The sequence below is a fragment of the Temnothorax americanus genome, unplaced genomic scaffold, assembly GCF_048541705.1.
Source record: "Temnothorax americanus isolate GAGA-0224 unplaced genomic scaffold, ASM4854170v1 Scaffold39, whole genome shotgun sequence".
Classification (NCBI taxonomy): Eukaryota; Metazoa; Arthropoda; class Insecta; order Hymenoptera; family Formicidae; genus Temnothorax; species Temnothorax americanus.
This window is the reverse complement of record NW_027509536.1, coordinates 646,979-668,019: the sequence shown is the minus strand read 5'-3', so window position 1 is coordinate 668,019 and position 21,041 is coordinate 646,979. Positions and strand designations below refer to the sequence as shown.

The following is a 21,041-nucleotide window of genomic DNA, read 5'->3' as shown; positions in this document are numbered from 1 at the left end:
CTCGGTTGACTTTAATAACTTCGTTCGCGTATCTTTACTGTCATGTAAAAAAGTACGAAAGTTTCATTTTACGAGGTGACGTTTAAAACGCGCGTTGCGTGAAACTCGTCCCTCTTGGCCATTTCTCTGATATAAATCGGCGATTACGTGCACGCAGAAACGCGTTTGTGACTGAGAAACAACATATCTCTGCTGGCTGTTGAAACTTTGTCCCCGTTTGAATGTTCAAACTACGCGCAATTTGGGAGAGTTATTCCCCAAATCTGTAAAATGCGGTAGCTGATAGCGCGTTGAATTTTTTCGAATAAGAGCGTCAAGAATATAAATATCTATACGAGTAAAGGAGTTCAAATATGAACAAGTAATGTACGTTAATTTATAATGATAAATACAAATTAATAACGAAATAATATATAAAATAACAAAAACGTGTAAAACATGAATAACAGTCTATGATAATAATTAGATATGCTATGTATCAATGTCAACTATCGAGAATTGCCTTTGGATTCATTCCAAAAAGACGTTAGTTTCGGTATCGGAATAGTGTTTATGTTACAAAGTTTGATAAGATCCGGGCCCTTCAGCTGTTCATCCTGTCAGGTTCACAAGGAAGCTTCAGAAGCGATTGATCGACAGATCACAAGTGCATTCCTGGTAAGCAGGCCTTCGCAACGCAGTAAAATGCCTATCAGACGAGCTTCTCTGTGCAACTAGCTAATCACAAGTTCTATTGCGGCGAGATCTACACCGTCAGCAGGAACTATCTCTCGTAACACGGAGCTAAGATTCTGGCGGATCATTTTACGGGTCACTGCAGATTAAGCTGTTCGCTATGCAGGGTAGGGTCACATATAGTACGCAACCTGTCTGGGAAGTGGAAAACCGGAAACGTTCATCCAGCTCCTGTTTCATCGACCTTTCTCCTCCTCTCTCTCTTTCTCTATCTCTATCTCTCTATCTCTCTGTATCTTTTTTGTCTATATATATTTCAGGTGGCGAACAGTTCACTGTTCTCCTTCTAATTAAACCGTTTCAACCAGGAAGGACAAAGGATTAATCCTCAGCAACGTTTCCTTCTTTAAAAGATGACTCTTTATACGAACAATAATGGAGTATATGGATTATGAATTATTGCGCAATCGCTCCAATTAACTACGAGCAGGCTACATATTGCTATATATGCAAAGTGATCGCGTTAGTCGTGACTGAGAAGCTACAATAGATATTTGAAATTAGTATTGGATTCGCAGCAGGTGCGCCGGTAATAACAATAATAACTCATGAAATAGCACGTTAATAAGCTAAGAGTTGGTACACTTTTTTAAGAAAAGGGAAACTAGATTTCCGCATAGGACGAAAGCGAGAAAGGAGCAGCGCGAACGTTGGGACAAGATTGCTTCGGACAATAGCAGAATAATCCGATGCGGACTAATAGCTACGTCCGCTCTTACGTACAAACGTCGTGGTCGCGCATTGCTCGAACACCTCCCCCGCCCTTCGCGTCATTTACAATCCCGAACCGTGTACACGCGTCCGCGTCCGCGCGCGTGTACACACCCTTAACGCCGACTGGGCTTTTCATTACGCAGCGTGATTGATGACGGTCCATCGTCCTGCGATATTATTTTGAGTAGGTGCGCGCCTGGCCTATAGACTGGGTGCCCGCAGCAAGACCCATTATCTGTCGGTCCTTTCGCCCTTCGACCTTCGACCTCGACGGCCGCCACCAACATCCCCCTTCCCTCTCTCGACATCGTCCTCGTTTCAGTGGCCCGCTATCGCGCACGCCCGCCTTTCGTACTCAAACTCTTTTGTTCGACGTGGCCCGACGGCGCTGCTAATGGAAAAGCACTTTTAACCGATGCTAATGGAAACGTGCGCCACCGAGTTATCTCGTCGATGCCGACGCGGGGAGAAATCACCTCCGAAAAATTATCTCTTTTTTCCGACGCGCGATCCTCGCCACGACTTTCGATCGCTAGATTTAATACTGTCACCGTATAGCTCAGAGTGGGCGCTTGAAGGCTGGAATAATTAGTTAGGGCAACGATAAGGGCACAAGAATGTTGCGCTTGCGGTACTTTACGCGCGCCTTTCGCTGTGCAGTCGCGAGCGGAATCTCGCGAATTCGGAAAATTTTACCCGTGGTTACGTATGGGCGACTAGGCATGCATATATAATCGGAAAGATGGATGTGCGTCGAATGTTCACGTAAATCCTAATATAAACATAAATATATCTATGTGTTCTTTTGTTTGTTGAAAAAATTGCCGGGAAGCTTGCTCATTTATTCAAGTGTAGTTGCGCAAACGACGCTGTAAAAGGAAACACTTGTATACCACTACATTTTCTTATGCATGAAAGAAAAATGATAACAGAAACTGCACAGAAGGTTTTGGAAAATAGTGTGTTTTTAAAAATATCATGTAACGTTTGTAAAATTATGCTGTTAATAATATTCTAAATAGTAAAATTATTTAAACAGAAATATTGCAACCAATTTATAAATATGTTATTAAAATTTTTTTATTTGAAGAAGCATGCAATAATCTCTTATACTATGATAGCAATACAAATATGTAAAAATTTTCTGCAAAACAAAGTGTTACTTATTGTGATTTTAAGAATTATCAGTATAAATATAATCGATTATAAAAAATTTAATCGAGATTATTTAACGCAAACAAATAAACGCATACAAATAATAAAAATGTAGAAGGACAAGTTCTCGCGGATCGCGTTCGATTTTCTTAAAGATCGTTTGTTTCAGTTTAGTAATCTATTTTCGTCGAAAGATTGAGACCGTTATGCTTGTCCAATGTTATTAAATGCCGTCATCAGGCTGTTATTACGGAGTACATTTTCTTAACCGGATAAAATCGAGACTTTCTTCGCTGAGGATGAAGAAAGTGGATTCCTAACAAGAGCGTCGCTGCGCGGTAGCATTTACGCCACATCGATCTTTCTCGTGACGAATTTTCGTGTCGTTTCACCTCGTCTCTCCATCCTTCTTTTTTTTCTTTTTCTTGCCACCACCGCACCGCGGAGAATTTGTCTTGGTCTTATCTCGGCGTCGTGCTGTAACCATCTGCTGCGCGAGAGGACTGGCGTCGGGCATACTCCCCGCCATAAATTCCCATCATGCTCAAAAATAAACAGAGTAGAATTGATCCATTCTATTTCTTTCTGGAAAAGAATGAGCTTCCACCGTGCTTTTGCTCGCATGTATACGCGCGCGCAGTATATATTGTCCATAAAAACTATTTGCCATTGACAGCGATCGCTTCTTACAATTGCATTACGGTAGGATATACGTGCTTGCCGAACAGATACGTTTAGGGCAAAAAGTTCAAGTTCCGAAGATAATGCGTTTTATCTAATTAAACGATTACTAAAAATAGGAGATAGATCATGATTATCTAAAAATTTCTTATTTGAGCTATCTTTTGATAGTGACAGAAAATATTACATATACTAATGGATTATTTGTGGATATAATTTTCTCATTAATAATTTGCATCTTCCCGTTCTTGAACCGCGTCGAATAAGCTTATGGATACAGCGACTGGATAGTTTATTTTTTACAGACGTCGTGATTGCATATGACACATTAATGACCCGGCACGCCTCATGCATGAAAAGTTTCTCGACGGTGGGTGGCGCGAAAAAAGGCGCTTTTCGTCAGCGTGTTCCGGAATGAAAATCACGTTTGCCGTCCGTCAGTCGGTCCGCCGGACAACGTGCTCGGCATTTCTCTAGGATTTTTTGTCCAGCGGTAATTATGCCTAAAGATTCGTTTAGTGGGAGCACCGGGCTTCGAGTATCATTTCCAACCCGCGATCAGAATAGCAAGCGCACCGCAGCGGCGACGATGGTTCTGTCGTGGAAAATGCAGAGCGAGCTAGGCCTAGTTTCCTGACGAACGCAAACTCGAACGGCTTTTCCGTTGGCGCGCATCATAGAGAAATCCTTATCAAAGTGGAGCTACCGCCTATGATGGGTAACCGAGCGTATGATTTATAATAGCGAACCGAAGGGTCTCCGCATTCATTTCCGGGAACGGTCTAAGCCTTCAGCAATCCGCCTACGACGCGATTGGATATCTCCGCGTTCGAGTTAGTCGTCTCGTGCTCGATTGTGGCTGTCCATTTGCGTAATTTGCCGCAAACTTCGGGGAAAGAATTAGCCGTACCCGTGGAAATCGAATAAGGATCCTGTATGCAAGCATACTAAAAGAGACGCTGTCTCCGACAGAGCGAAATATATGGGTAGAAGCGAGGAGGATAGTTTCGAAACACCATTTTTTTGGGGGGGGCAGTTTTAAATATAACTTTTTTTGGGTCAGCTTCTCGCGAAGAAACACCATTTTTTTTCGGACAAAAGCTGTACTATCTGCAGAGTATCTACATTTCTCTCACTCATAGTACCTACCAGTTTACGCGTGAAAAATGGTGGTTCTTCTCGCTCGAAGCCCGACCCGTGGCAAAACTGGTACGCAGAACTGCCGTGTATTCAAAACTTTTCTCCTCTTTGCTTGTTGTCTATTTTATTTGCAAAATAACAGTGGATGCGGTTAGATCAAGATTTGATTTGTCTATTTGTTCACGAAATTGGGCTATGTGCATTATGCTATAGTCGTTTGTGACAGGATTTTCTTCTCTATTAGTTATATTGAAACGTAAATCAGGCTTTTCCTCTACATGGGTTATCTTTGGAACTTGAAATTCGGTTTTCTGTTTCTGATCGCTTGTAACTATCTATGATAAAAACATGAAAAATAGACAATACTATAATATACTTATAACTTAATTAACTTATAATTTAATTTAGTTGTCAATTGTCAAATTTACCTTAATTAAATATATAACGTTTTATAATGCATTGGTAGTTAATTTCTTCTCGCCCAATTGCATCGCGGAATCAAAAATTGTCGCAAACGCTATATCCGATTTAGTGTTTATCTAGTTCAGAGTCAAGAAACCATCGGTAACTGTTTTAAAGAAAACCATAAGTTAACCGAATACGACGCCGATACGGGGGCTCGATAGGTTCCGGTTCCCACGATTTTCGTGCGGCTGCCGGCTCCTCGTGTGATGAAACGTTTTTCAATTACCTTCAGCACGAGTGGAATCAGAAGGAACTCGCGAACGAAGTCACCTCCACGAATGCCACTATATATTTACTGGAACGAACAAGCGCGCGATCGGATAGGAATTACGGTCGCGTTTGTATAAAAATTGTGTAACGCCAGCGCGGCGTACCTTGAATTTGTCCCGGTGAGTTACAGCTCCACGTTAGAATCGACGACCGTCCTATGAAAAGTTTCCTTTCGACCCGCAAACTTCCTGCCCCGGTGATTTATTCATGCCTTTTGTACTCGCTTTATACGACGGCGTTTGTTTCTGTTGCTTAGCGTAGCGTGCCATGTCGGATTTGTGACGCGAAGTTTATGCGAAGTACACGTAATCTCCTGGGATGATATACGACTCGAAAAAGCAACAATTAATTTTGAAACTTTTCAGAACAGTCACATTAATTGTGAAGAAGCTCTTTGCATTATAAGAATTTAGAATTGATTCAAAATAAAAGAAGACGTTCTTATAGCACGGATTTTTTACCATCGTTATTTCATCTTGTGAGACTCAGCTTTATCGAATCGTAATTACTTAAATTTTCCTCCATCTCTCATATCCTATCCATCTTCTGAATTTTCAATTATTTTTTAGAATTTCGCACTGTGCTCCTTCATTTTCATTCTTTATTTTTTCATCAATTCGAGTGAAATCGAGTGTTCTTAAATCTCTTCGTGATCGTTTCGCGACTCTGTTTAAGAAAATGAGTAATAAAATAACTTGTTTCTTTAATTTGTTGTTCTTGCGGTTCTGAAAGTTTCATTTGGAAGAAGAGAAAGATCGTCGAGCTTGACATAAAATGGAAATGACTCTTGAAGAATATAATATAGATCGTCGGATCGGAACTTATTGGAGATTTGCAAATACGGTTCGGTACAAAGGCATTTTCCTCTCAATGTATATACGTATGTTCGATATACCAATAATGACAATGGAGCTCGCACTTCGACGATGTCGATTTTTCAAGGCGCCGACGCGAGCAAAAGTCGAAGCTCTTAGAGTTCTCGCACGAAGATCGTAATATCCAGCTTCTGGAGAGACTTTTGAAAAAGAGAAAGAGAGAGAGAGTGTCGAAGTGCTTATTGGAAAGTACGACGCTCTTAACTGCTTCGAAGTCGACGACTTTTCGCGGAGGATCAAGGAAGGGCGTGTCGTCTCACTGAATTCGCGATTTCTCGCGGCGCCTTTCTTTAGTTCATATCATCCTTCCCTTCTTTTTTTTTCTTTTTCTTTTTCTATTTTTCCCTTTCGCGTTTCCGCTTTGACTGATATAACATCATCAAGACGGGAAACTCGTCGACGAGAGATCTGTATTTCTCTATTCGTGAGTGGAAATTAAGTAGAGTATATGTAAAAGGAACACGAAAAGAGACGGCAACTCGTTGCTAAAAAGTTGATATAACGATGCAGAGGAAAGGGAAGGTGGAAGGTCCATTTCATGGAGTATTGACATGAAAACGGATACGCGTTTCAATCCAGCGGTTAGCTCGGCCGAATTACGATCCGCAAGCGCTTCATTTCTCTAATATCTTGCCACATTAGAGGCAAATGAGGCCGCAATGCTACGTCGAACGTAAACTAGCTGCATCTCTATGTGGTTGCACTTTAGCCAAGAAATTCATGTCCCTCCTAATGCGCGCTGCATTACGGAGTTGCATTACGCAGACGGAAACTGAGAAACTTTGCATTACATAATTAAATTTTAATCGACTTCGAAAAATGTGATTTTGTTCGCGACATTTTGATAATCTTTTATAGTTACATGTGAAAGAAAGGGTAACACGTTTTCTAGCATGAATGTATGTCTTGCCGCGCGTAAGTTCCGAAAAATTATTAGTTCCAAAGTTCGATAAATCACCTTTGTCCCAGTTCTATATTCGATGAGAAATGTATTCGTGTAATGGTGAATATTAAGCTAAGAATCTTTTATACAAGTGCGCTTCATTTAACAGATTTATTTTTGATACTATAATTACGCGATTAAAATTTTATATCATACTATAGTTTACGAACTGGTTTACCAATGAACGTTAAACGATTAAAAGTCAACAAGTCCACAAAACTAAAAAAAATTAAATTAAATTATTAAATACTTTAGATTTTTAGGTCATACGTTTGTATAATATACAGTTTAATAATTTTAAATTCCTTGATCTTTGATACTATTTTCCTCTTTTAAATCGAACGTTTTATCTCAGAGTAGAGTAGTAAATCCCGCTTTAACGGAAAGAGTTATGAGAACACAATGAGAAAACATAGACAGTAATCGGAAGGAATTCCTTCATGAAGTATATATGGAATCGATCTTGTCCAAGTATACATCCCGTAAGAAATGAACGAAGAAACCGAGGGACAAGGGCGAGAAAAGTGCAGTTAGTTCCAACAGGTAGCTGCGGATGCGACTGTGGTTTAAAAGCAATTTTCTTGTCACACCCCGTCACATTCTTCTTCGATAGTTTGGAAACGATCGACTTCCTCTTGATTGCATACATATTGGGAGCTTTATCGGTCGATATTAACGGCTATGGTTCGCCTCGCGCTGGAAAATTATGGCTTGGCATTGCGAGTTATTTATAGGGCCTCTCTACTAAATGCCGTCGATACTATATTTCACCGTATATCGAACAATCGAACATGTATATCATTTCTTTAAAAAGTTTTAATACACAACGTTTTTTAAATATTTCTTTGTAATTTGCTGGAGAAGTTTTATTTTCTTTTTTATTATTTGATACATTTACAGGATATAAATTTTTTAGATTCGGGCTTGTTTCTAGCGTTTGTTAAAATTCGTAGTTCTTCAGAATACAATATCCGTAAGCAGGATAATGAAATTTGAAGCGTAAAATGCTGATGACATGATGACAACCGTAAGTGTATAAATGAATAAAGTTAGAGCTTGCGCCAGTTCTCAAATTTTACGACGAGTATGACGAAACGAGACTGAATGAGCGGCCACGTACGAAGTTAATGGTTGCATAATTTATGCAAATTGTCGCGCTTCGTGAAAGCTTGTACTTCCAAAACGGCCACCGGAAACGTACACGATTTTGAAAGTCGTTGAATGCGCGTTGATCGCGATGGACCATGCATTAGTGAAGCGTCGGCCGTCAACGCAGCCAGATTGGCTCTCGTGACAATAGGCGCATGAATAATTTATTATGCAATTGTCTTCGTTTTCAACTTTGTTCCCCTGAGTGCGAGCCCATATATTTATTGCATCCTGGTGCTCGCCAGATAGTTCTATCGATTTCAGTGTCTATCGCGAGGACGTCGATAAAAAATTTGAAGTTTAACATGAACGAACTCAGGATTATCACTTACATATGTATCTCGCACATACTTTAAACTTTCATAGATATTATACTTTTGACTACTTCTTTGCTTATCTCTAAAGTATTGATCGAAGAAGAAATGTTATTCTTTTAGCTAGTAAACTCTGTAAAGAATACATATTATGAAACATGCGAAGTACAGTTTTCAAGATATACAAATAATCAAGATATATTGCCGTCAAGATGTTCCGTTATTTTTATAATTAATAACGAAATTTTGACAAACAATGGTTTATTTTTTGAGGAACTTGAACTTTCCATTATTACGCCATAATTTATTCTCTGATTATAAAATGTTACGTTACTTCTTCTATAATAGAAATTATTTATGAGATCTGTGTTTTGCCAATCTGGCTTAGGAGAATATCGCCCTTTTTTATAACAAAACAATATATACGACTTCTAACGTATCTTCGCAGAGAATTTTATCTTTTTTAATACTCAATTTAGATTTACTTTTTCTCTTATTACACATATTATCCTCATTCCCGTTCTCGGGGCGATTAATTTCAATTCCTGATACGTTCCACGTGTTCGTTTATAGATGAGGACGTCATGCACTTGCACCCCCCAAGAGACTTTTGGCAGTCCTGCGCGGAAGTGCACTGGGCACTCCTGAAAATCCTTAAAAGTCATAGTTGCCAAGTTTTAAAATATAACGCCGGGCTAGGAGACGCGTTGTCCTCCCCTTCGTATAAGGTACGTCGTCGCAGCTACCATCACCATTTACCCGTTGGTAAGTTTCCAAACTTTAAAGTTTCGCGAATTGCGCATGTATACTTGGGACGTATCCGAGTACCTCGCGGAGTTGGTATGCATCCGTTACATGTGGGGAGGGGGAAGGGAGGTATGCATCGCTAACCCTCCATCCTCTCTTCGGCTTGACTCGGTGACGCGTCCCGCATCGTGTTCGCCAACTCGCGCGATCGCGTTTTCTCGTCGAGGAAGAACCCCCTACGTCATTACGAAAAAGAGCAAGCAGAGTTTCTAATCTGCTAAAATCTGTCCTCCTTTTTCTCCAACTTCACTACGTCTCGCAACTTCACTACGTCAGAGGAAGTATGACGAGGTGGGACAAGAGGATGTGATTAATCCTCCTTCTTTCATCCTCGGATAAAAGTAAATAATCCATCTTCGCGAAATAATCGGACATTTAAACAACGACGATATGCTCGCGAAAAAATTTTTTATTGAGTATATAAAGCGTACTCTTTTCTTTTACCCTATCTTTTTACAGATCCGTGATTTCTCTGTCGCGCGTGAGAAAATGAATTTTCTAAAAAGAAAATAGATTCTGTTTTGAAACCCCTAATGGATAAGCTTTATATCTAAGCATTTAATTATTAAATTAGTAATAAAAAAATTGTAATTATTTGCATGTATATTTACAACATTTTTCCAATTTTAAATATCTTAAATTAATAAGAATTTATCAAGCATTTTATTTGGTTCTCTTCTGAGTCTAATGTAATTGAGAGAATCCATAAAATATATATTTTAAATGAATAAAATAATAGATGAATAAGATTCTTATTTGGATTCTATATATAGAACGAGAAATCGCCCGTTTCTAATCTATATTGCACATTGTGCCGTAGCAGACAAAAGGTTCAATAATAATGAAAACGCCGTTTGAGCTTTCAACACGTCTGTTCAGCCGTAAAAAATTGACGGGGGACTAAATTGCGATGGAGGGCCGTGAAATCCCGTAATACTGTTGCGGTATCTATGCATGGCCGGTATTTATATCTTATTTGCGAAGTTTTCGCACTCGTTCCTGTTTGTGAAGAATGTCGCGGTATTTGCTTCGGAAGTAGACCGCGAAGCAATAACATTCGCGATCGCGCGGCGCGACAAAAATTTGCATCGCCTGTTATGCGAAGGAAAGTGGGTCGAGCGACATTGGATATATACGTAAGGAAAGCGTTGCTTTTTACCATTATGACGTCGGCTTTCGAAATCATTGAACCAGCGTCAACAGTACATCCCTCTGCTGCAGAATAAAATGATTCTGCTACAGGTATAATTTGAAATGCTTCTGATCGGTAAATACCTTCAAGTGAACATATTTTTATTTTAGGTAGTGAATAAAATATTTAAATAAAAGTAAGAGAGAGAGAGAGAGAGAGAGAGAGAGAGAGAGAGAGTAATAAAAGTGTTTAAATAAAATATTACATTTTTTAACGTAATAACATTCTGAAAATTCGTTTGGTAGCAGAAGTGGAAGAACTTAAGTTTTCGTTTCAGATATATCAAATCACGTGAGATAAAATGCGAGATCGATTTTCAAACGAGAGATTCGTGTGTGCGCGAAATGACAATTGAAATCGCAATCAGACTTTGGGGCAGTGCAGTGCATGGATTTGCATCAGTGTAGTCGTTTTCAGGATATCAAAGCCGCGCCGTGAAATAAAAGAACTACGCAAATATTAGGTTTACGGTCGCCGACCTAAGTCTCGAGATTTATTTCATTTCCATTAGTTTATTATCAGTTTACTTGCGCTAGCAAATTGGATTTAACGCTCATTACGGAGATGGTTCGAGAAGTGTGCGTAGCTACGTCGGTCGCGGATAAGATCGTCGGGATTCGATCCGCGAGCGAGGGACTATCTCGCGGAGGGAATCGCCGAGATCTCTGAGCCAATAAGTTACCGCTTGGGAACTTCCGTTATACGGAGATAGTCGAGCCGGATTTAATCCCGATATTCAATTCGGGCAATCTGCATGAATCGGGTTACTAGAACTAGCTTTGAGCCGGCAGCTGTCGACTTATCGATCGAAGATGGTCTTAATGTAACAGAAATCACACGCGAAGATTTACATAAAAACATAAGCTTACAATTAGAGCATAATAGAGTTTTGATATCGATAGTGCGTAGCACGAGCACCGTGCATAAGCAATAGAATTACACAGAATGCTTCATTCATTAATCGTTGAATTCGATCCATATTAAATTCAAGTAAATCTATATATGCAATAGTTTTTTAAATATGAGATCTAGAAAGGCACACGAGAAGTGAAATATTATATACTCTGTTTATGAAAAATATTAAAGAGGAATAAAATTATGATGGTATCAGTTTTGAAGGTATTATTAATAATTGTAAAACTATTTTTGAATATTAACTTTCGAAGTTATATTAAAATAACTGTATTTTTGATGATTATATCTTTAAAATTTTAAATAATAATTTTTTACTGAACATGTCAAAGTTTTTAAAAATACTTATGTATTTTTCTTTTTTTTTCCTGCCAATGCTGCAATGACATAAATAAAGACATAATACACATGTTACAGCATTGCATCTCGCGTGCATCGGGATCGAGATCGTTTTATACTTTAAGCTCCTGTTCTTATGTAAATCCTTCCGCCATTGTATGTAACGTCAAGCGTTTCTGTTGCATTTGTGTGACTTTTCACGTTGCGAGAATTCCGTTTGGGATCCCCCGGACGAGCTTCTGGTGCGGGATTGAAAATATCACCGGGAATTTATTCGACCGTTGTTAACTCTCGCGAGTCGTACCAGATGTTCGTATACCTATGTACATAACACAGAGTTCTTTCTCTTCGCGATGCTCTCGATCTTTCGATACAACGCTGTCCCGGTTTTGATGCGGAAATATACGCCCGACATGCCCGGGTTTCATGCTAGTCTTTTCGACAGTAACGCTTTACTAGTGTGTCATAGCCAAGCGACATCCAACTCTTTTTCGCTCCCGAAGGACTCAACAGAATTCCTCGTGAGAGAGGGACGCTTAGATTTTATTCCGCGCTCGTCGTGTTCGTTCTTTTGTATTCGACGAAGCATCTCGCTCGAACGAATTTTCTTTCTACGATATTTGTAATTCAGATTGCATTTACTTCTATATTTATTCGAGGTATCACGCATTTATTCGTAATACAATCAATTGTAGAACATTATGTACAACTGCAAGTATATATGGGTATAATGAATCTATATTTAAAATATATTGCTTCATTATATATATATATATATATATATATATATATATATATATACACACACGTTATGTTTCATATAAAAGATGCATTATATAGGAATAGTTAAATTCTTTTCCATACGCGTATTTTTATAGCAGACTCGTAACTTTTTTAAAGATGATGGTAGAAAAGTAATATCGCTTTAATTTACTGGGATTTTTATAATTTGACTGAAAGTTCACAAAGGCAAGTAATTTCAATCTTCATTTGATATATAATATTACAATATCCAATTGTTTTTGCAATCGTTATCTCAGACCCTTTACCGTGTAACTTACTTCCTTTCTTTCTTTTTTCTCTTTTTTTCCCTGCTTATTTTAGTTTTACTTGCATCTTTTATTCTCAAAGGTGTTCTCTGTTACTCAGTAATCTGGATACTCCGATGCGCCAGAAACAGGTAGAAGCGAAAGATTGCTGGGTCAGTGCTTTGTAATCTCGGGACCTTCTGTACCCTGCATAGAGTCGCGCGAAATATTGGTTTGCTTATCCTACCTCGTTGAATTCAACCCCACGATTCTACCTCCCGAGTACTGCGTCATAAAAGTCAAATGGCCGCGTAAAGGAGGTGGCTCGTGTCCTGGAGAATTGCCAGAGATCTAGCCAATACCGCGAAATTTAATTGTTTGCGAGAGAGAGAGAGAGAAACTGTGGATTACGGTACTCTCAAAGTGTAATCCGATTACGACTCAGTCTCCAACCCACATCCCTCCCCCAATTACCGTACCCCAGTCCCTGTAATTGGACCGACGTGTATTGACCGGTGTAATTTCCGTCAACGAGGTGGAATGCATCGTTACTTGATCTTCACTTTCCCGGTTGTGGCCACTCACGACAACTTGTGGTTTAAACTGGATTTTTATTTTCAGGGGAAACACGTCGGTGCAATCCACCGTCCTGTAAATCCACTAGAGTTTACTAGAAACCGAAAGCTCACGGACGAAGTACTAACGTTGATAATGGCCGATTACGAACGCGGCTGCAGAGGGATCGATAGCGGTATTAACTGTCACAGCATTGAGCATCTCTGAGTGGAGGAAGTGCCAAGTAAATGCGAACACGACTGTGCAATTGACTAGGTAATTAGTTACCATTATCATGCGCATTAGATTGCGAGAACACGTATTCATTTAAGAAAATTATTAAAATATAAATACTATTCGCGTTACTAAGTGACAGAGATTATAATTCTTCTAATTGTATTTTTTTATACAAATAAAAATAATTCTTTTTATATTACTGGATAGTTAATAATTTTCCAATAACTTCTTATTTAGGACATAGTTATCACGTAAAAAGTTATACTTGTTTCTAATAAAACGTATCGTTTTAAGTTACTTTCATTTTTTATATATAAATGGGTTTATATATCCATATATATGTTTTTTCTACTAATTATCACATCATTATATTGTCATTGTACACTGATCTGTGTTATGATTGCAGGTTTATAATTGCCTAACAATAAGATGATGTTTACTCCTTGGTAAATGGCATAGGATCAGTTATGGAACCGGTGTATATCTTACGTATATAAGTGCTGCGTTTGTCGAGAACAAGTAACGAGCGATCGAGGAAACGATCACCAAGGGTGCTCCAAACTCGGGAGTGGCTCGTCTTTCTGCGATGCGTCTACGCTTTCCCCGACTTCTCTCGCAGCTGCAGGCTATTGTTCTTTCAATAATGGACGAGCCACTTCGACATGAGGCGAAGATCCACAATAATGGCTCCGAGGAAAATGCTATCGATGTATACGTGTCGCGGAATGGCACACGTGAGACCACGTAGAGATAATGTTTACGCTGCAGGATGCACGCTATATAAATCGACACGCATTCCGAACACATTTTTATTCCCCGCCATATCGCATATCTTGCCTGTATCTTATATGTCCCATATCTTTAGATTTTACAAATGTGCATAAACTATTTCTCGTTTTATTTTTGCGGATCAATATGACGTACAATCGATCAAGCATTAAACCGTTAGAAAATACTATAAAGTTTTATAGAAAATGCGGCATGTTGCGCGCTTGGTTATAAAATATTTAAAAAATAACAATTTTTGCATGAAGAAACACAAAATTGTTCTATATTTGTAATATAATTCTTAATATGTAATATAATTTTTTATTTTGTAATATAATTATTTATTTAATTTATACAGACTAATAATAATTTGTAAAAATCAAAACGTTAAATGCGAAATGTGATCTCTAAAGAAGACATTTATCAGTATCATGCTCGTTTTCGTACTACGTCTATAAGATCTAATTATATTATTAGCTTTTAAAGTTAAGAAAAAGATAAAAAACGAAAATTATGTGAACAATACAAACGTGACATATTGTTGAAAATATCGCGCCTTTATAGGAAAATGTGCATATCGTTTACAGCGGCTCGTATTACACAATCCGTGCGCGAGTCCGCCTCTATACAGACTATAAACTGTGCGTTTAGCGTACATATCAATATTGGCGCAAAAATCGTTGATGTAGCACGCGGGACGGCTTCCATTAGAGCCGATCGTCCGCTCGTATCCCGTCAGGCATGCCGTTTTTCGAGCGATTTACTGCGCGAGAGCACAAAGCAGAGAGGGTCGTCTCGTCACTGTTGTTTCGGTCGGCCGGAATTGCGTGTTGGCAGCACAAATGCGTTACGCTCTATCAACTTTTATCCGACGTGCCACCCGCCACCGCCCGTACCCGTAGCCGTGGGGACCGTTGCGCCGAACCGGAGGTGTTTTGGGCTCGTGCCCGGATTTGCATGATATGGTAATTTTTCTCGATACGAGACAGCAGTGTCACACGAGCGTCCACATGACTCCTCTCTCCCTTCTCTCTCTCTCTCTCTCTCTCTCTCTCTCTCTCTCTCTCTCTCTCTCTCTCTCTCTCTCTCTCTCTCTCTCTCTCTCTCTCTCTCTCTCTCTCCCCCCTCTCTTTCTCTCTCTTTTGCCCGGTCCATGCAACGTATGGCACATACGCGGTAGTGTATCACCCTGGACCCCGGAGGCGCATCTAGACGCGACGAATTTTAGATCGAGAGATAGATCTTCGTGTGCGAGCCGCGAATAATCCCGCACGAGGCGAAATTCAGATGAAGGAAAAGTACGCTGCGATTTGTATCACATGCTTTTGACACGTTAACATGCAATCGTCAATCTGAAATTCTACTTGTAAAAGGAAGCAAGAAATAATGTATGAATGTTGGCAATTGCGTTTATATCGCTCATATATTGGTTTCTCTCGCGATGTTATTGCGAATTTCGTATGTAATAACTGTTATTTATACGCGAATTTCGAACGGTTATATTCACTATATTAATGAGATACAGTGTAATATAGTTTAATATTAGATTTATCAATTCGATAAGAAATATAATTGTAATGTAAACAATTTTAATTAAACCACCAATTGTTCTTAATTGTTTTGAAGATATTAGTTTAGTACAAAATAATTTGTATTGATTTCATATCTGGTCATATTTTATTTTTCAGATATTGGCATTTTAAAAGTTATTAATGATAAGAAAGATGGAATATATAAGATTCGTTTATTTTTTCTAATTCTTTAAAAAATATCACATTTATTGAACAACAATCTTGTCGATTACTTATACATATATTAACTTGGCAATATAGTAACATAATTTATTGAAAACGCGATACAGAAAATTTTAAAGTAAATTTATTTATTATTAAATTCAATTTAATTCATAACAAAACTTTTGTCACAAATTTAAAATGTTTGTTAATGATTTAATTATGATTCTATTTGTTTTCACAAAATATTTTTTTGAAGTAGATTGCAAAATATGTTGTTGTGCACAAAACATCTATAATGTACGTCCTACATTTATGATTTTATACAACAAATATCTGCTTTTTCGCAACATCGTAATTGACGTTACATATTCTATTGATCTAGAGTGTCGATGTTACATTAACATAATATCCGTGTTAGTTAGAAAGAACAAATATCACGGTTGAGAGAAATAGCACACTGCCGCATTGTAAAGTGGAAAGTTTAGCACGCACAGTATTTCATAATACACAGCGACAATTTGGATATTTCCGAAATGTACTAAATGTACGACATAACGTAAAGCATGTAACCATGCTTCGAGTCACACTTGGTTATATTGGATACTACTTGTATCAGTCTTGTAACATTCTTTTCCACATGTCGCTGTGTCTTACATTTTGCGTGTAAGATTAATCTGGCTCGATTTTTAATGTGGAGACAATTGCGAAACGAGGAGTGATTATTCATAGCGTGCATAGAAACACATCCAAAAGTAAGTGTCGTCGTGCACTCGCGATGTTAAAAATGAATGAAGAGACGCTAAGCTACCGCGACTTCTTTAACTCTCGCACGGACTGATCGGACACGTGCCTCATCCGCGCTTACCACGCGACTACTTTCCCGTCTCGCCTCGGAAGACTCAATCTTATGTGCACGGTCTCGTTACACTGCCATCAGCTCCGTGTACAGCGAACACAGACTTCCCTTGCGTGAGACCTCGTTAATCTTACGACGGGGTAACAAAGCCGTGCAGGCATCCCGATGTCGTGAGGGGAATGAAAGACTTTTCACCGCGAAAGAGGAGAGAAACGCACGACCCATATATTACGACGTACGTAGGCGTGTGTATAATAAAGTGAAGCAGCCACTTTACGCCGGGTGCATGTAAACCTTTGTACTCTAAATGTCTGTCACGTCATTTCGCTTTGCTATTTTACGTTGCCGCCGCGATTTCGATGGAATTTTGCCGGACTTGGTCATTCTTCAATTTACCGAGTACGCGAAAACACTTTTACCTTGCTTGTCAATAGCGTAATAATATACATGCAAACGAACGTTATACGCAATGGCCGAGTTTTTTTGTGTTTTCCTGGTATTGTGAGGCGTTTTAAATAAATGGAATGCATATTTTATAAGATTATAGATTAACAAATTTTTACGCGTTAGTTATCTTGAAATATTAATTATGCAGTTAATTTTGTATCAATACGCGTTTATATTTATAATGCAGACTTCATTTTTATTATTTAATGTATATAACCGGCATTCTGACGGCCTAATATATTTTAATTTTCACGTCGTTATAAAATTGATTACTAACCAAAAGCTTATGATTGATTTTGCTGTCAGCTCTACGTAATTTAATTTATTAAATGAATGGCTTGGTAGGGATCAATCATCAACCAGGTGCGAGCATCCCATCGAATTGGAGAATATTCCTCCCACTGTAATTTGAAGGCTTGCGAGCCTGTCAGGCGTCTGTATTTGCGGATCAAGTCTACTCGAAGGGAAACAGTTCAACATTGAGGTCCAAATCGCATTTAAATCCCACAGATATAGTGAATTTTCCTTGAATAATGGAAATAATCTCTCGACATGAGATGAAATACACAAAAATATATATCCGTTGAAAAAAAATGTGAAGAAGAAAAGCGTCTAACATATTGAGATTTTATCTTTTTAATATTTGAGCTATAATTTCTCTACCCAGTGCTTCCGATAGTATTATCTTACGCGCACAAGTTTTAATAGAATTCTGCCTACCCATATTTTTATCTTTAAATCGATTATCCTTAGATCGTACGAGTACAATCCACATATTATAAACTTTATACTAATGGGAATCTTGAACCGCGTAGATTGAAACGGATTTATTTATAGAGGTATTGTCTTTCTATTTTAGTTTGCAATCATGTGCGATCGTATGTATATGAAAGAATATTTGATATCCATATACTATCTTACATATCTTTTATCAATCTTGGTCAACATTATTGACTTACCTTACATAACCATTGACGTTTCAGGCCAAATTGGACCCATCTTTCGTCAATCTTGGCCATTTATATTCTGACCATATTCAGCAGATTGTAAGAAAAAAAAATTCAATTGCCGGCTGATTGTCAATGCCCGATTGTTATATGTATACGCGTGCAAATTATATACCACGAAATACGCATGATTAATTGTAAGAAGTTAAACGAAAATGTTAACTTGAACAAATTAATTTAATTGTTCAAAATTAAATTATTTTTTGCGATATATTCAATAATAGTTCAATATATTTAATAATAGTACTTTCTCAAATATTAAATTGTATAAAATTTAATATACAAAAATCTAATCCTGATATGATTTAAACTACGATATTATAAATCTTAATCATATTGCGATCGCAGAAACTTTGCGAGCGTACAAAATTATGACACATTTCATATATACGATATATTACAAATAAATCAAGAAATGCAATGAAATGCATCTAATTGCAAGATGGTAAAATGACTTTTCGTGAATAAAAAGAAAAAAAATTATATAAAATATATACTCTTATATATACTTTTATATTTTTATATTCTTTTATTCTTTATTTAAAGATTAAACCATTTTTAATATGTTTGATACAAATAATAGTTTTATATTACCAAAACGTATTCAAGTCATTTTAATGTTATTAGTATTTTTAAAGTTAAATGACCATTGAGCTTTGTTTTCTCTTTCTGTATATGTGTCTGTGCTATAGTGTAGCCTCAAGCACATTAGCACACTAAGCTAACAAATAATGAAAGATGAATCTAAGATTAAATATCTATTACAATTGTTTATAGGTCATCTATTTTAAGGCAAGGAATTTATATATAAAAAGAGATTTATATTCATTTTTAAGACAATTACGCAATAATATCAATACATGAGTATATATTTTATATAATTTTCATAGATTTGTTACGTTATTAATAAAATTTTTTGTTACTCACCAACTGATGCACAACAGTGGAGTCACCAACCACGTAGCTATGATGATTCTATAACATATAAAAACATAATATCCTAATTAAATTAGCGTTCAAAATAATCAATGATACAAAAGATAATGTTTACATATATGGAATTCGTTAATCTTCTTTCAGTTAAATATATTATTTATTAAAATAATTATGTTTGTTTAAAATTCTTTATAACAATAACTTTTATAAAATTTTGTAATAGTTTAATGTTTTAAATTATTATTTTTAAATCAAAATAAAATGATCCAAATAAACGTGAAGAAATAATTAATTTTACAAATTAGCAATAACGCTTACAGCAAAGTTGCTTCACCGACGCCCGATGCCTCTCCTAGGCTTCCTCCTTCGAGGATTGTCAAACCTCCTCCTTCATCTCCTCACAAGTTTTGTTACAATTATTCAGGTTGCGTTATAATGCACAGCAGTGCAATTGTAACGGAGTATGAAGTTCATACAACACTGATCTGTAACACATACAAATATATCCAAATATAAAAATAATATCTGAAATAAATACATTAAAGAATAATTTTTGCATACAAGTATCATCTTATTTGTGTAAACTCGACAGATGATTAATAAAAGAATAATGTTTTAATAATATTACTTTCTCAAATATTAAATTGTATAAAATGTAATATAAAAGAATCTAATTCTGAGATATGATTTTAACTACAATATTATAAATCTTAATCATATTGCGACAGCAGAAATACTGCGAGCGTACGAAATTATGACACATTTCATATACGCGATATATAAATCAAGAAATGCAATGAAATGCATCTAATTGCAAGATGGTGAAATGACTTTTCGATCATTCGCGCGGTAGATCTTCCGGCCGAACAAATCTTCTGAAATACGTTTGAATGAATTATCTGTGTACACGAACCGGCAGGAATGATATCCCGCGGCCGCGGCACATATGTATGTCGACACACGCACACGCACGAAGCGCGTATCGTACGTGTGACTTGAAGCGCGGAGTCGAGGGAGCAACGAGACGAAAAGTAATAGGGAACACTCCGATTTTGCATCTTTAGCGCAAATTGGACGATTATGTATGCGTGTGTCGACATACACACGTATATATGCCGCGGGACACTATCCCTGCCGGAGCGTGTACGAGTGCCGAATCTATATTACGCGATAATTAAATATTGTAGCAACTGATATACGCAAGCTTAATATAGGTTTTGCTTACCGAATAAAGGAATCGACACTCGTTCAAAAACTGACCCGTTCCGTGTCCGCTGCCGTGCGTTCTGCAATTGAACGCGAACGTAATTTAAGATGGCGGAAAGGGCTTCGTCTCCCGCGCGATCAACTTCGGCAATCTTCGCCGATCACCGAAAGTCGAAAGCGATGTGACGGCGGCGGCGGTGCTGCGGCACTGCGCGTCTTGCCCCTTATAGTTTCGCGTTCATGCATTTTCTACCTTTCGAACAATAAATAGTATAGGTTTGCCTTTCATAACAATCTTTATTTTGCATTGCAGTACAAATTAAATATGCTAGACGAAATTATAAACGATTGAATATCCGAAATCGCTCTGATTATTCGCGCTATAGATTTTCGGCCGAATACGACTTGCGAATAAGACGTCGAATAGATTTTTCATGCTCGAATGTCGAATCTATACTGCACGATAGTTAAATACTGCGACAAGTGATAAAGTATAGGTGTAATATAGGTTTCGATTACCATGTAATGGAATCGCGACGCCACTCGATCCGGAGCCGATGTCGGCGATGTCCGA

General features: G+C 37.7%; 1 protein-coding gene across 1 annotated transcript in view; it reads left to right on the top strand.

The window, feature by feature from the left end:
• Positions 1 to 15,872, top strand: part of LOC143902209 (uncharacterized) — a 451,988-nt gene extending 436,116 nt beyond the window's left edge. The window contains exons 3-4 of the transcript XR_013258297.1: positions 13,341 to 13,550; positions 13,918 to 15,872. The gene's annotated coding sequence lies outside the window, so the exon portion shown is untranslated. The remainder of the gene's footprint in view (positions 1 to 13,340; positions 13,551 to 13,917) is intronic.
• The last annotated feature ends 5,169 nt before the right edge of the window (positions 15,873 to 21,041 follow it).